Source organism: Ochotona princeps, chromosome 24 (genome assembly GCF_030435755.1).
Source record: "Ochotona princeps isolate mOchPri1 chromosome 24, mOchPri1.hap1, whole genome shotgun sequence".
NCBI classification, from domain to species: domain Eukaryota; kingdom Metazoa; phylum Chordata; class Mammalia; order Lagomorpha; family Ochotonidae; genus Ochotona; species Ochotona princeps.
Genome location: NC_080855.1, coordinates 19,205,218 through 19,221,914, shown reverse-complemented (window position 1 = coordinate 19,221,914; position 16,697 = coordinate 19,205,218). Strand labels below are relative to the sequence as shown.

Here is a 16,697-nt window from a genome sequence, read left to right as displayed (position 1 = left end):
GAACTTGGGCAACCCCTGTTGTAGGCCATTGCTCCCACTGGTGAGCATGTGATTCAGGCTTAGGTGTCGGTCAGGCTGGGCAAGGTAGCTTCACCCATTGGAAAGTTTGTGGGTTGATTCTGGAGGGGCAGACTGGGCAAGGCTGAGCCAATCTTAGCTCACTGGCATGTGCAAGAGCCAGGTTGGAGTGCAGGTCATGCTGGGCTAGGTTATCATATCTACCAGTCTGCATGAGCCAGGGATGGGAGCAGACTGGTCAGGTTAGACTGCAGCACCTGCCAATTAGAGTTGGGACTGTGGGTGGGCTGGAACAGGTCAAACTGCACCATCCAATGGCAAACGTCAAGATAGGAGATAGGCTATGTTGGGCTAGGTCAGAGCAACCACTGGCACACACCAAGATCTGTAGCTGCGAACAGGTCTGGTTGGGGAGCTAAGGGGACACCCTGGCTAGGTTGTGATACCCACTGGTGAGTGTGAGAGCCTGAAGTAGGGGCGGTGATCTGGGCTGGACATGACTGCAATATCCCTCACAAAGGGTACAGCCAGGGTCTGGGGTGTGCCAGACAGGGCTGGCTACATCTTGGTACCCACTGAACCATGTGAGAGCTGTGTCTGAGCGTTGGCCTGCTGTGGCTGGGCTGTAGCATACAATAGTAAGAACTGGAATGGGTGTGGGCTGGTTGAGCAAGGGTACTGTTCCTGCCAGGATAGGAGGTGAACTAAATCAGTTTTGGCCTAGGACCAACTGGTGTGCACGAGATCTGCCACTGGAAGGAAACCAGATAAGGAACTTGGGGAACTCCTCTGTCAGGACACAGTCCCTGCAAGTGAGCACAAGAACCAAGGTTTGGAGCCCCAGAAGAGGCCAGGTTATGGTACCTGCCGGCATATATGTGGGTCAGGACTTGGGTGGGCCAGGCTGAGCCAGTTCCTAACACTACTGGCAGATCCAAGAACCAGGATGGGGTACAGAACAGACTGGGTCAGGCTGCAACACCAGCCAGTTCACATTAGGGCCAAAACTGGGGGCTGGATGGATTTGGCTAGGTGGCAGCACTCACTAGCATGACTGGAACTGAGGGTGGACTGGGCTGGGCCAGGTTACAGCACCTGCCGGCAAATGCCAAGGTGAGGTGGGCCATCCATACCAGACTGGGCCATAGTACCCACCAGCACACGTGAGACCTGGTGACAGGGGAGTGGGGTGCAAGCCTAGTAGGGTAGCTGCAGGGGGTTCCTCTGCTGGGCCACTCCCACTGGCAAGCATGAGTACTGGTAAGTGTGAGAACTGGCAAGCTACAATGCCTGTTGGCCTACATGTGAGCTGTGTCAGGGGAACAGCCAGGCTGAGCTAATCAAATATATCCACTGGTACATGTATGAGTCAGAGTAAGTGTAGTCTGGTTGGGCTTTGCCACAGCAAGTGCCGGGACTGGGGGCAAATCCTGTCAAGCTAGACTGTAGAACCACCTGGAGAGTATAAGATCTGGAACTGGGAGTGGGCCAGGTAGGGAAAGTATGCGCTCCTCTCTGATGGGTTACAACTCCCACTGATGAGCATGAAAACCAGGGTTGGGGCGGGCCTGACTAAACAGGCAATGACACCTGTCAACACAATTTTTCTGTACATAACATATCCATTCACATGTTACAGATGTGTGTTAACAGGCAAGAAAGCATAGGAAAGCACCACATTAAGCTTTCTGGCCATGTGTGGCAGTGAATATGAGTTATTATTTACTTTAAATGCTAGACATGAACAAACAACAAAATTCACATTAAAAATTGCGAGGAAAATATTCATACTTTTTCTTCCCACATACTGAATTTTATTGCTTAAACTCAAGCATTTTTTATTTTTCAAGAAAAATATCTCCCATATTTATCATTTTTAAAAGGGAAAATAGGAAATTCTATAACTCTTAAGGCCTGACTTAATGCTAAGTGAATAATGACAAACTTTTTCCAACTTCTCATGGCATCGCAATTCAGCCGAGGGCATTATGAAGGAGCTGCTGAGTGTACAGCATTGTTTTACAGAGCAGTGGGTGTAATTTACAATAATTGAAATCCTGCATCTGAGGTCAAAAAATTTTCAGCTTCAAAAGAAAGGATCTTTTGTGGTTTCAAGGGTGTTTTCAGCATCTTCCCCAAAGATGAGCCAGCAAAACTAATTCCCATTCCTTTATGTTGAAATGATAAATACTTAGAGTATATTATGTTTAAACCTATTTCATTAAGTCAAGTTATACTGACATCAGACCGCAGTATCAAACTGATGACTCATTGTGCTAATACCTAACTGATTTTTTTCTTTCTATTTTCTAACTTGTAATAATTATAAGATGAACCACAACCTATGATTAAACTTGAACTGCTCATCTGAGGAGCAGGGAAGCCCCAGTGTGCACTTCTCAGAGCAGAAGGTACAAAGGACCAAGAACCATAAAGTGTCTAGACCCACCCAACTTCCACCAGGCGGATTTCTTTCCTCTGGTGTATTCTGAAATGCCTTTTGCCTGTAATCACCAAGTTCCAACCAGAGACTCTGATCACTGGGAGACATGCATTAGGCTTATGACCTCAATGTATACGATCTTAAGATCAAGACTGCTACTTGATTACGCTGTGAACATGTTGAAAGACTAAGGAGGAAACACGGAGATCAACACTTGGGAAATTCCACATGACAAGCTCTCTTTGAACATAGCAACAGTTTAGTTGGTGGAATTTGGTTATTGTGAGTAGAAAATGTCATCTGAAAAAGTACCAAATAAAGGCCATCCTGGCTTGCCTGGGGTTTTTCTCATTTGGTCACTAATAAGTCCTATGATCCTATAACCATCAATTCTGAGCAAACAAGAGTAGCCTGTTACCTTACCACTACCACTGCTTTATGGAGATTGTGAGGGCTGAGAAGGCATATGCTAGCAACAGCAAACAACCAAAACTGGACTCCTCAGTCCTTAACTATAACAATAAAAGCCAGATACCCCAGATACTGCAATGCTGAAAACTTGGTGCTGTAAGAACATGACCCAGAGACTCTGACCCTGGCGCAATGGCTCAGTGGCTAAATCCTCACTTTGCATGTGCTGGGATCTGATATGGGTGGCAGTTCATATCCTAGCTGCTCCACTTCCCATCTAGCTCCCTGATTGTACCCTGAAAAGACAAGAGAGGATGATCCAAAGCCTTTGGACCCTGCACTCAAGTGGAAGACAGTGGAAGAAGCTCCTGGCTCCTAGCTTTGGACTGGCTCAGCTCTGGCCATTGTGGCCACTTGCGGAGTGAACCAGCAGATGGAAGATCGTTCTCTCTGTCTCTCATTCTCTCTCTGTCTCTCATTCTCTCTCTAAATCTACCTTTCCAATAAAAATAAACAAAATCTTAAGAAAAGAAAAAACACGATCTGGTAGACAAAAAGTATCTAGAGAGAATGAGCTAGTGTAATGGATGCATGATAACCAAATCAGCAAAGTAGTCACAGTGTGTTAACACGCGTGTATTAAGACAGGAAACAGATTTCTTTTAAGCAATGTGCCTTTTAAAACAATATTCACTTTCAAATCATTTAAAATACATGCTGAATGCAAGAGATCTCAGCCTAATTTTTCTGTTATGCTCTCTGAAAACACCATAGTTAACTTTGTAAGTTGTCCTTAAAAAAAAAGGAGATTATTTCTTTATTTGAAAGGCAGAGTTACAAAGAGAAGGAGGGAAGAGATGGGGAGGAAGTGAGAAAGGAGAAAGAGGAAAGGAGAGGCATAGGAGTAGGAGGAAGTCAAGAGAGAGAGAGAGAGAGAGAGAGAGAGAGAGAGAGAGAGAGAGAGAGAGAAAGTGAGCACAAGTCTTCCATCCATCAGTTCACTCCCCAAGTGGCCACAATAGCACAATAGCACAACAGCCGGAGCTGGGCCAAGCGAAAGCCAGGAATCAGAGCCTCTACCTGGGTCCCCAATGTGGATGGCAGAGGTCCAAGCACTTGGGTCATCCTCCATTGCTTCTCCAGATGCATGGGGCTGAAAGTGGGAGTGGAGTAGCCAGGATTCCAACCGGTGTCAGTATATAAGCTGTGGCTTCACCTGCTATACCAAGATGCCAACTCCCTTATCTAATTATTCTTAATAGCAATTTTCAGCTCATCAAGTTGACATTTTCCTTTCTTTTCTGGTGACTGAGACTGAAAGGACTGAAATAACAGTGGCATTCATTGCAGGGGCTGTACAGATACCATAAGCGCACTTTAAAAAAATATTTTTAAATCATTTGATGTTCATTAGAAACAACTCGATGAATGCAGAAGCACAGAAAATAGAATATCAAAGTCATAATCTACCCTCTATTTTTGAAAGGCAGAGAAAGAGAGAGAAAACAAAATCTTCCATCTGCCAGTTCACTCCCCACATTGGCCAAGCCAAATCTTGGAGCCAGGAATGTCTTCCAGGTCCTTACATGGGTACAGGGGCCCAAGCATCTGAGCCATCCTCTGCTGTCTTCCCAGGAGCGTTAGCAGGGAGCTGGATAAGAAACAGAGCAGCTGAGACTCGAATTGGTGCTGCAGGCAGCAGCCCAATCTGCTGCACCAGAACGCTGGCCCTTTCAATTGCATCTTGTATCAGTGGATCTTCCAAAAACATAATGAAGCCATTTTCTACATTGCAAGTATGTCCCTAAGCTTAAAATCATCAAATCAACCACTGCCTTCAGGATGAAGCTAATACTCCTAGCTGATCACGTATGTCTTGCTCTTCCAATTTCTTCTCTATTCACATGCCCACCTAATACCTCTTATCCAGCTGCCCTCCCCTTTCATTTCAATGCTCAAAGTTTGTTTGGCTTCCAGACACAGATTCAGGTGATTCTCTGCTTCTGAAATACTTGGCCTCACTTCCTAGCTATCTAATGCCTACTTCCTCTTCAATAAGCAGCTCTTCTTATCTTCTTGGAAGCATTTTCTGTTCTCTACAGGTTGAACTGATGTATTTTTTCTTTTGGCTCCTAGGGACACAAGATACAGCCCACTCATCCTCTGTAACATAGCACGGATCATAGTGTATTTATAATGGTTGATTTTCTGGTTTGGGTCACATCCCTCTTTGAAGGGCAGAAACATGGTATGTTCATCTTTGTATTCTTGACATCTACCACAGTGTCTGACACACAGAGATGATTACAAAATCTTTCTTGAATAAAATAATTTATAAGATGAGTGACTGGATTCAGTGATATAAAATTCTGGTATTTTCTGAGAATTAAGTTAAAGGAGAGCAAGCATTTGATACAGCAATTAAGATGCTGCTTGGAACAACACCTGTACTCCATATTGGAGTCCCTGGGTTCAAGTCCCAGTGCCACTCCTTATGCTACCTTCTGGCTGATGTGTACTCTGGGAGGCAGTGAATGAGTCTCACGTGGTTGGATACCTGCTATCCACGTGGGAGTACTGGTATGTCCTAAAGTCAGTTGTAGTGAGCACCTAGGGAATGAAACAGTGAATGGGCGCTCTCTCTCTCTCTCTCTCTCTCTCTCTCTCTAAGCCTGCATTTCAAATAATCTTTTTAAAAAAATTTACACAAGATTGCAGTATAATCTGTGTCTGGCTGCTCCTGCTCCTGACTCAGCATTGCTGGCTCTCACTGAGGAACAAGTCAGTCAGGAAGCCACAGCGCAGCCATGGCTTTTAAGGTTAAGAAAGACTCCCATGGAGCCAGAGGTGGCCATTCACTGCAGCAGGATCACCCTGATAGCTTCAATGTCAAGTCCCTGGAGAAGGTATGTGCTGACTTGATCAGAGGATCAAAGAAGGATTTGAACAGGAAAGAACCAGTTTAAATGCCTACCAACACACTGCAAATCATTACAAGAAAAACACCTTGCAGGGAAGGTTCTAAGATGTGGGATCAGTTCCAGATGAGAGTCCACAAGTGGCTCACTAATCTGCACAGCCTTTCTGAGACTGTTAAGCAGATCATTTCCATCAACAGCATTGAGCCAGGAGTGGAAGTTGAAGTTACCATTGTAGATGCCTAAGCTGATCAAAATTATTTTAATAAGTTGATTGCCTGTTATTTTAAAAATTACACAAATATAAATTGATTAAAAGTATTACTCAAGGGCCTGGCACAGTAGCCTCGTGGCTAAAGTCCTCACCTTATACATGGCAGGATCCCATATGGGCACTAGTTCATGTCCTGGTGGCCCTGCTTCCCATCCAGCTCCCTGCTGGTGGCCTGAGAAAGCAGCTGAGGATGGCTCAAAGCCTTGGGATCCTGCATCCACATGGGTGACCCAGAAGAGGCTCCTGGCTTCGGACTGGCCATATGGGGAGGCCACATGGAGAATAAATCAGCTGACAGAGGATCTTCCTCTCTGTCTTTCCTCCTCTCTGTATATCTGACTCTCCAATAAAAATAAATAAATCTTTAAAATGTATTAATCAAATGGCAGAGACTGTGAAACTGAATTTTAAACAAAACAGATTCTGATTATACTCTGACTATAAGAGATACACTGCAAATTCAAAGATACAAATAAATGGAAAACATGGAAGATTATATATCACAATAGACAGCAGTATTAGCTATACTAAGTATCAGACAAAAGAGACTTTAAGACAAAAAAAAAAGTTACTAGATACAAAGGGCAATGCAGGAGGAAAACACCATTATAAACATACAGATACCTCACAGGAAGACTAGAACTGCAGAATAGGTTATGTTTAGAACGATCCCTTAGGACTGCTCCCAAGTTCTTTTTTTTTTTTTTTTAAAGATTTATTTATTTTTGTATGAACCAGGATTTATTTATTTATTTATTTTTCATGATACAGTTCCATAGGCTCCTGGTATTTCTCTTATTGCAGCCCAATTCCCTCCCCCCCACCACCTAATTCCTTTATATCATTACTAAAGTATAGTCTTCATTACACAGTTACTATACATCCCCTTAAATTAAAAGCCACAAAACAAAATCAACATCAAGAAGAAAAAAGAAATTAACAACACCAACAAGTTAAATAACATGCTACTAAATGACTAACTGAAGAAATCAAAGTCAAGAACCTTCTTGCAGAAAATGATGCTACTGTATGATCTATGAGTCACTGAAGAATTTAATCAGAAGAAACTGCTTTGAAGAGATGAAACTAAGAGAAAACATCAAAACCCATGCAATATAGTTTCCGCTGATTTTTGTTGGTGAAATGTGACTCAGACAACAAATAGATGGGTCTTGTTTTTTAATCCAGTCTACTAATCTATGACGTTTGACTGAGCTTAAGCCATTTACATTCAGGGTTAATATGTCTGGGTGGTACTTCGATCCTGTCATTTTAGGAATGAGTTGTTCATTGGTTTAGTCTTCTGTTCTCATTTTACTGGGATGTTCTTCAAGTATACCTTTGGTTTTGTTTGGTGCTATTCCTCTTCTCTGTCAAGAAAACATCTTGAAGTATCATTTGTAGGGCAGGTTTGGAAGAGGCTTATTCTTTTAACTTTTCTCTACTGTGGAAGAATTTTATTTCATTTTCAAAGACAAAGGAAAGCTTTGGTGGGTACATTACACTGGGCCAACAATTTTTTTGCTGCTAAAATCTGGAATATGCCGTTCCATTCTCTTCTGGCCTGTAGAGTTTCCTGTGAGAGGTCTCCTGTGAGTTTAATTGGCATTCCTTTATATGTCAATTGATTTTTTCACATGCACATTTAAGGATCTTTTCCTTATGTTCAATCGAAGAGAGCTAGATTCTGAGGTTGGCATAGTGTTTTGCTCCTTTGCAAGGGAGTTTTCAGTAATATTCATTGTGCCTTTGTTTCTTCTTTTGCTCTTGGTCACTGTACTTCTGGTTAGCAGAGTCTTCTTCTTGGGGCAGGTTTTTAAGCTCTGTTACCCACAGGTCTACAGTTTGATTTTACTTATTGCAGTTGGTACACAACTCTTTGCTTGCAGCCAATTGTGCCACTTTCTCCAGAGAGTTCCAGGTCTGGGTTCTTATGTTAGATTTCCACAAAGAACTCCGTAGTCCCAACTGCTGGCTCACCACTCTCCACCTCCTGTGATACCGTGCTGAGGCTGCTCCATTGTCTGTACAACCTTTCTCCCACTTCTGGTTGGCGCAGGTCCCAGGATTAGGGAGACACCACGTATCCTATATAGCTAGGTTGTTGGTGGCTCTGATCTTGGCGGAACCTGTTGGACGTTAGGTCTGGGTGCCACACATATCTATTTTGACCTGTATGATGCCACAGTCGGTATTATTTTCCTGTAGGACCAGTGCAATCCATGGCACTCAGTGAGTTCTTGTGAGTTCAGCACATGCACAGTTCACTGTTGTCCCCTTCAGTCTTAAAGCTATTGCCACAGTGTACAAAATGGCACCTGACGTACCACTACTAGAGTTCTTGATCTGCTGTCCGTCAGGTCTGAAGGCTACCCAGACCTGTCTTGGGTGGAATCTGTAGGATGCCACATTGCTGCAGTTCACTGAGTCAGAAATGAGTTCACTCCCAGCTCAGTTTATGCTCAGTCCTTTCCCTTGCTTTTGCCTCCGTAAGCAAATGGCGCCCAATTTGGCTCTAGGGGGCTGACTGGGCTGTGAAATCCACCCTGTTCTCACACTACCCATCTGGGTTTCTGCTGCTCTGTCTCTGCTCCTGGTCAAATCAAACTGACCTGCAGGACGAACAGTTCTTTGTCTGGGTTCACCTTCCAAACTCCCAGTGAAAGTCCCTTCCCACCTGGTTGCTGGTGGAGTTCTGGCTGCTGGTGGAGTTCAGATCACCTGTTAGCTGAATCCCATTGGAGTATCAGTCACTGCAACACCACACTGTTGTGTCCACTGCTTTCTTGTGTCTGTCAGTCTCCAGGTACCACTCTGCTGTTGTTCTGTCCTCTCCTATTCCCTGGAATGTGTCCTCTGCTTTATCATGATTAAATGTTTTTCTGTCCGTTTAAATGTGTCTTTACCCTATTCTGCCATCTTGATTCTAGATTTATTTATTTTTACTGGAAAGGCAGATATACAGAGAGAAGAAGAGACAGAGAGAGGGATCTTCCATTCGCTGGCCCATTTTCCAAGTGGCCATAATGGCCAGAGCTGAGTCATTCTGAGGCCCGGAGCCAGGAGCTTCTTCAGGGTCTCCCACGTGGATGCAGAATCCTAGGGCTTTGGGCTATCCTCTACTGCTTTCCCAGGCCATAAGCAGGGAGCTGGGTGGGAAGTGGAAGTGGATGGGAATTATACCCAATAATTTCTTATTTTTTTTATCAAAGTTTATGTTGGGAGGTGGGGAAGAGGGCTAAGGTGCCCAGGGACAGAAACAGGAGTTGTTCTTTGTGGTTGCATTAAGATGATCACTCAGCTTGATATCTCAACACACCAACAAATATCGGATGAATATTTACCAGCTCTGCCTGGTTACAAGGTTCCCAAGATTCATGAGACACTGTATATTTACCCTCAAGGAACGTAAGAGCTAGCAGGAGAGAGGAACACGTATCAATAGATAATTACACTGTATGCTAAGTGCTTCATCAGAAGGGAGCTCTGGGTAGACTGGGAGACCTGAGGCTTCTGACTCAGCCTGGGATCCTCAAGGAGACACGCGGACAGCAATGACCCCTGGACTCTGTTAACCAGGTGAAGAAGGTGAAGAGCAACGTCTTGGAAGTACAAGCAGCATGGTGCTTGCTGGGACTTAGAGAGGATTCATCAGCAACAGAACATGACCTGTAGTTTGCAGAACAGGAAGCTATACCTAGAAGAGGAGCTGGAAACAGAAAGGCATTCTCAATGGAGGAAAAACATGCATAGTAGCAGAAAGCAGCCCCAGGAGAACATTCCAGACTCTGAGAGGTCCCTGGGGCTCTGGCTCAGACATTTAATTCACTGGGCTTGGAGAGAGAAGAAGCAATCGACAAGTGAACAAACATTGTATTGTAAGGGAGGGATCATGTGCAAGTAAATGCCAGATGCAGTGATTCTGGTTATCGATTCTAAAAGGTGAATGAGAGAAGTACGTGGGACTCCACCTGCCCCTGTTGTCAGGTGTCAGAATTCCAGGGTAGAGGACAGTATGTGGTCAGTGCTAGGTTCTTAGCTACATAAAGTGAACCTGACTTTGCTTGTACACCTGAAACTACAGAGTTTCAAAAACTGGAAAGGGTTCTGGCAGGCCAATTTGTTCCATTTAACACAAAGTGTGGCATAATTGATCTGTCAGAGGCAACCATTAGGAGACATCTTTTGGTAAACATGCAGGTTCTGTTTCCTGTCCACACAGGGAACTTTTGAGTGAGGATGAGACAGCAGCTTGTTATACAACCTGCTCTGCTGAAACCCATGTGTGTCAGGCCAGCAGGGCCCAAGTCCCAGTTACTGTGTATCACCTGAAAAAGTGTTTCTGAATGAGGAGTGGTCCCCAGGCTCCAACCCCAACAGATGATATTTGGCAATGTCTAGGGATGCTGGTCTTGCTTTATATTTACTTATTTATTCATTTGAAAGGCACAGCAACACAGAGAGAATGAATTTCTTCTGCTGGTTCATTCTCTAAATGGGTGTTACGGTTAGGACTGGGGCAAGCCAAAACTCGGAGCCAGGAACTCCATCTGGTTCTCCCACATAAGGGTGAGGTCCCAAGCACTTGGGTCATCATTTGCTGCCCAAGTGCTTGGGCACATTACCATGAAGCTGGATTGGCAGCAGCTGGGACCTGAACCAGCAGTTTCAAATGGGATACCAGCATTACAAGTAGCAGTTTAACCTGCTATAGCCACAATGCTGGCTTCTGGAGATATTCTTAATGGTCACAAATGGGATGGAGGAGTTATGCAATTGGTGTCTGATGTCTAAAGGCCAGAGACTCTGGTAAACATGGCACAGTGTACATGACAGTCCCCAGTCCACCTCCCTAGTGAAGTCCTGGCTGGAGGCACTGATGTAGGGAAGGAGAGGTGATTTTGAATCCCATGACAGGAAGGAAGCCTCAGGATTCCAGGTTTTGCACACCACTATGGTTTGAATGTGTCATCCAATTCAACAGGACTGGGAGGTAGGGCCTAACGAGAGGTGAGCAGGTCATGACAGCACAGCCCTATCAATGGATTAATGTCATTATCATGAGAGTGGGTGCATTAGGCAGAGTGTGCTTGTTATTTAAAAAAAGAGCTGGACCCTTTCTTGCTCCTTTGCCCTTCCACCTTCTGCCACGGGATGTTGTACTGTGCAGGATCCCAGCAGAGGCCAGGATTGCTTTGTAGCTTCCCAACGTCCAGAACCATGAGCTCAACAAACTTTCACTGCTTATAAACAATTCTGTTATCGCAGCACAAAACAGACTAAGATATATGAGCAGTGGGGCTGAGGAAGACACTTAAAGGCATTTTTTTGAATCTCTGTTGCAACCAAGGTGTGGCCACATCCCAACATGAACACTGAAACAGTTTGGGAGTTTGGCAAAAAGATGTGCCAAAACCTAAGCCCCTAGTCCCCTGCCACCCATGTGGGAGAGTCAGTTGGGAGTATACCCGCTCTCTGACACTGTGCTATTGAAAACAATCATTCAATTATCAATCAATCAATCTTTTCGGTCTGGTGGTGTAGCTTAGTGGCTAAAGTCCTCGCCTTGAACACACCTGGGCACCAGTTCCAATCCCGGCAGCTCCACTTCTTATTCTGTGTAAAGTTTTTAGTGATTACTCTAGATATTGTACTATATGCTCATATACATAAGATCAGACTTCTAGCTACTTCCTTTTACATTCCTTTACCCGTCATACTTTTTGAATAAGTATTTTTTTCCCAAAGACATTGGGCAGATTTGCTTCAGGCCCGATGAGATGGCTCAGTGGTTAAAACCCTTGCCTTGCACATGCCAGAATCCCAATCTGGTTTGTGTTGTCCCAGCTGCTTCACTTCCCATTCAGCTCCCTACTTGTGGCCTGGGAAAGTAGTAGAGAGTTGTCCAAAGCCTTGGGATGCTATACCCATGTGGGAGACCCGGAAAAAGTTCCTGGCTCCTGGCTTTGGACTGGCTCAGCTCTGGCCATTATGGCCACTTGGGGAGTGATACAGCAAATGGAAGATCTTTCTCTCTCTTTTTCTCTGTAAATCTGCCTGTCCAAAAATAAGTAAATAAATACATCCTTAAAAAAAGACTCATTTTTTGCTTCAACTGTTATTACTGCACCAAATACAAATTAAGAAAATCTAAGATATTTATAATCTACCCTATTTCTAAAGACCCAGTTTCTAACTTTCCAAAGTTCTAGGTCTTTCTGTCTTCTGTCTGCTTAGGGAGCTTCTGTTAGCCATTTAAGGGTGGGCTTGCTAGTAACATATTCCCTTGGTTTTTCTGAGATTGTCTTTATTTCATTTGCATCCCTGGCAGATATTTTTGTCAGATACAGAATTCATAATTCTTTTCTTTTAGTACCTGAAAAATGTTGAGCCACTTCCTTCTAGTTGCCATGGTTTCAGAGGAGCAAGCCATTGTCATTTAAACTGGTGTTCCCCTGTGAGTAATAACTCTTTCTCGTTGGATATTTTCAAGATTTTTTTTTTTTTGGTCAGACGTTTTACAATGTGTCTTGGTGTGGATTTATTCAGATTTATTTTATTAGACATTTTCCCAGTTTCTTGATTTCATAGGTTATCTTCTGTTTTATTTGGGAAGATTTCAGATGTTTTCTTATTATATTTTCTCAGGACTACTGTTTTTGTCTTCTCCTGGAACTCCGCAGGTACGAACTCTTGCTGCCCTGAGATTCTGCTTATTTATTTATTTATTTGATCTATTTCCTTGTAGTTCAGATTGGGTATTATTCTTCACCCATCCTTAAATTTGAAAATTTTAAACTTTGTCACCTTTAGTGCCTGTATCTACTGACTTCTTGGTTACTATATTTTTCAGTTTTATAATTTCAGGAGTAAATCCAGCACCATGGAAAAACTAATGCCTTTGAACATATTTTATTCATTTTTTAAAATATTTATTTCTTTTTATTGGGAAGGCAGACTTACAGAGAGGAGACACAAAGATCTTTCATCTGCTAGTTCACTCCCCAAATGGCTACAACAGCCAGAACTGAGCTGATCCGAAGCCAGGAGCCAGTAGCTTCTTACAGGGTCTCCCACATGGATTCAGGGTGCCAAGGCAGTGTGCCAGCATAGTTACTTATTCTTTCTCTCTCTCTTTGTCTCTGTCTATCCCTCTCTTTCTTTTTAAAGACAGGCAGGGAAGGCAGGGAATGCCAGGCCAGGACTTGCCACTCCTATCCCCAGCGGGGGCGGGGGGAGCTGCAGGCTCCTGGGGAAAGGGGGTCTGAAGATGTATTGGAATGGGAACAGCTGAGGGTATGTTTGACAGGTGAGGAACGACCTCTAAGGGTTTCCGTGGACCAGGCCACTGATTAGGGAGCTGATTTAGGAGTGGTTTAGGAGCGCAAAACCAGAGGGCATGTCATTCACATGGGCGACCTGGGCTGGGCTAAATAGCATCACCCACCACCCACTGATGCACACAAAAGTTAGGGTTAGAGGGCATGTCTGGCTGGGGTAGGCCACAGTGTTCACCCATGAGTATCAGAAAAGGAGTGTGCCACATCAGGCTGGGCCACGACATCTACTAGAATACTAGAGAATCAGCTCTGGGTGCAGATCCTACAGGGAACTTGTGAGCACACCTCTGTGCAACTGCAGCATCAGTTGGTCTGTGCAAAGAGCTGGGGTGGTGACAGGCCAAGCCAGGCTGTACCACAGAACTCACCTGACACCTGTGGGAGCTGGGGCTGGGAGGAGGCCAGGTAGGGCCAGGCTGCAGCACCTGCCAGCATATGCAAAGGCCAAGACTGACGGCCTGGAACAGACCTGGTAGGGTAACTTGGGAAACTCCCCTACTAGGTAACAGCTCCCACTGGGAAACACGGGAACCAAGACTGGGGGTGGGCCAGCAACAGCAACCACTGGCACACGCAAGAGCCAGGATGGGGTGTGGGCTGCTTCCGGCTAGACTAGGCTGCAACTATCACAAGCAAGAACTAAGACTGTGGGTGGCCAGACCAGAGCGGGCTGTAGTACCCACCAGCATGCTCAAGACCAAGATTGAGACTGGACCTGGTATGAGGACTCTGGGGACTCCCCTACCAGGCTGCAGCTCCCACTAGTGAGTGGGAAAGCCGAGGCTGTGAGTGGACCAGGCTGGGCAAGGCTGCCACACCCATCAACATGTGTGTGAGTCGGGTCTAGGAGTGGGTTGGGCTGGGCCAGTCCATACCACACACCTGCACAAGTAAGAGCTAGGACAGGGGCACAGGACAGGCTGGGTTAGACTGCAACATATTCCAGCTTCCACAAGGGCTGACTCATTCTTTGTTGTCAGTTTACAGATCAGTTCTCCAAAGACATCTTCCAGACCTCTAAAACTAAGATTCTAATGCTTCCCCTTACACTTTAAGAGCTGACTCTGTTGTCTGTTGCTGAACTCCGTGAGGACAGAATGGGTCTAACCTTGCTAACCTCTGTTCACTTGATAAACAATGTGTGAAAGAATGGTCGTGGTCACATTCAGCCTGTAGGCTCCAGAACACACTCAGGGCTCCCAGGCTCTCCCACAAAGGTATTTCAGCTGGTTCACACTAAAGAAAAAAAAATAGTGACTAAAGGCTCTGTAAAAATTCCACTGACTTCACGCACAGATTAATTGAGGAGCTCAAATACAATCAGCAGGACCAAGTCTGTTACCTTTTCTGCATCTCCTATTGGTGGCTTCACTCTAATGATTTCCATATAATGACCTCAACAGCTCCAAATTAGCCATCAGCTAGCAATCCCAGTAGAGAGCAAGTGGTACTCTTCCCTAAGAGTTTCATTAAAATCCTGGGACCGATTATATTCAAACTTGGGTAAGTTGCCAAGTGAACCAATTACTGTGGTGGTGAAGCATTCTCATCGGTCAACTTCTGTTTCACATGCCCATCTGCCCCCCTCCAAAAATCAGGAAATGAATGCCAAGTGCAGCAAAAGAACAGATGTTTTTTGAAGGTGAATGAGGTTGGGCAGCTGGTCTCAGAGGCTAGAAGTCTCTCCTCCACCTCTCCTTTTTTTCCTAATTTATATTTTTCATGATACCATTTCATAGGCTCAGGGATTTCTCCTTCCTCCCTCCCCACTTACTCTCCTCCCACAGTTTTCCCCTATATTATTAAAATAGGATCTTCAACAACAGTCACAAATCCATCATTCCTCCATTTAAGTGTATTATGACATTGGAGGTATGGACAACGGTAGAGTCCAGCATCCTGTTGTTAAGATATGTTTGACAGTTTCATTGGGAGTCCATCTTTTATCCCAGAGAGGAGATGCATGCTGCTCTGTATATTCCTTCCTTGGTATTACAGTCTCCCTTATACAGTTTCTCCAGATGACTATATGTACATACATATTTACCTGTATATCTATTGATCTTGAATTTTGCATGAAGGCTGGATTGGATTATTTCACCGAGCATAATAGACTCTAGTTGGGACCATTTGTCACAAATGACAGAATTTCATTATTTTTATTGGCTGAGTAGTATTCCGTAGAGTAGATAGATGTACTACAGTTTCTTTATTCATTCCTTTTTCAACAGGCATTTGGGTTGTTTCCGTGTATAAAAAGAGTTACAGAGAGGGAGAGAGAGAGAGAGAGATGTTCTATCCTCTGGTTTACTCCACATGTGGCTGAAAGGCCAGGTTGGAGTTGGCTGAAAGCATGAGCCAGGAGCTTTATTCAGGTCTCCCACAGGGAACTAAGCATGTGGGACATATTCTGTTGCTTTTCCTAGACCATTAGGAGGGATCTGGATTTCAAGCAGAGAAGGTAGGACACGAAGCAGTGCATATGGGATGATGGTACTGCAGCAGCAGCCCTACCTACTATGCCACAACACAGGCTGATCATTCAGGTCCTCACACTTTGTATTTATAAATGGTCTTATCAATACCATTCAAATGCCAATTGAATTCATATCCCCTGGGAGCCAGCGCTTACTTTTCCCATGCTCCTTGCTTAATTTCTTCAGAGAAGCATTTGGTTTGTCTCTAACCATCTCTGCCTGGAGAAGTGTGATCTGGGAAATGATACAACAGCATTTGATACCCACTTTGGTTATTTCAGTAATTGGCTCTGAGACACTTACCTCCCCAATCTCCATCTCAAGCATAAACTACCACTACCTGCTATTTCTCTTGGAGGCATTTGGGGAAAGATAATTGCTTTCTTTCCAGGGGAAAAAAAGGAAACAAACAACAAGAAAAACTAAAGTGAAGCCCCAAACCAATCTGCTGCTTCCCAGATTGTCCTATGCCCCGTTCCTATTGTATTCAACTAGTCCTACCACCTACAAACCAATCATCTTGGGAACTGACCTAGTTAGTGTACAGCTAAGGAAATAATAAGAAATCCCACAAATCCATTATTTGAGAGGCCTACTGTTGATGATTCAGAGAATAGGAGAACTGCTCTTAATTAAACTATATTTGAAGATTCTTTTGCTGTAGTAACTGAACCCTATGCAATTAAGCCCAAAGGATATTGCTGTGGTTTGGATTTGGTCACAGTATGTTTCCCAAAAGTTTATAAAAGCCTGGTCCTTATACAGCTACATTAAGGTTAAGAGGTATTAAAATCTTCAAGAATTAGAGTCTTGTGA

General features: G+C 44.3%; 2 protein-coding genes and 1 pseudogene across 4 annotated transcripts in view; 2 read left to right on the top strand and 1 right to left on the bottom strand.

Moving 5' to 3' along the window:
- BMERB1 (bMERB domain containing 1) overlaps positions 1-16,697 on the top strand; it is a 91,527-nt gene that overhangs the window by 16,456 nt on the left and 58,374 nt on the right. The gene's annotated exons all lie outside the window — the stretch shown is intronic.
- Positions 1-16,697, bottom strand: part of PDXDC1 (pyridoxal dependent decarboxylase domain containing 1) — a 140,167-nt gene that overhangs the window by 100,487 nt on the left and 22,983 nt on the right. The gene's annotated exons all lie outside the window — the stretch shown is intronic.
- LOC105941908 (small ribosomal subunit protein uS10-like) lies at positions 1,269-6,036 on the top strand (annotated as a pseudogene).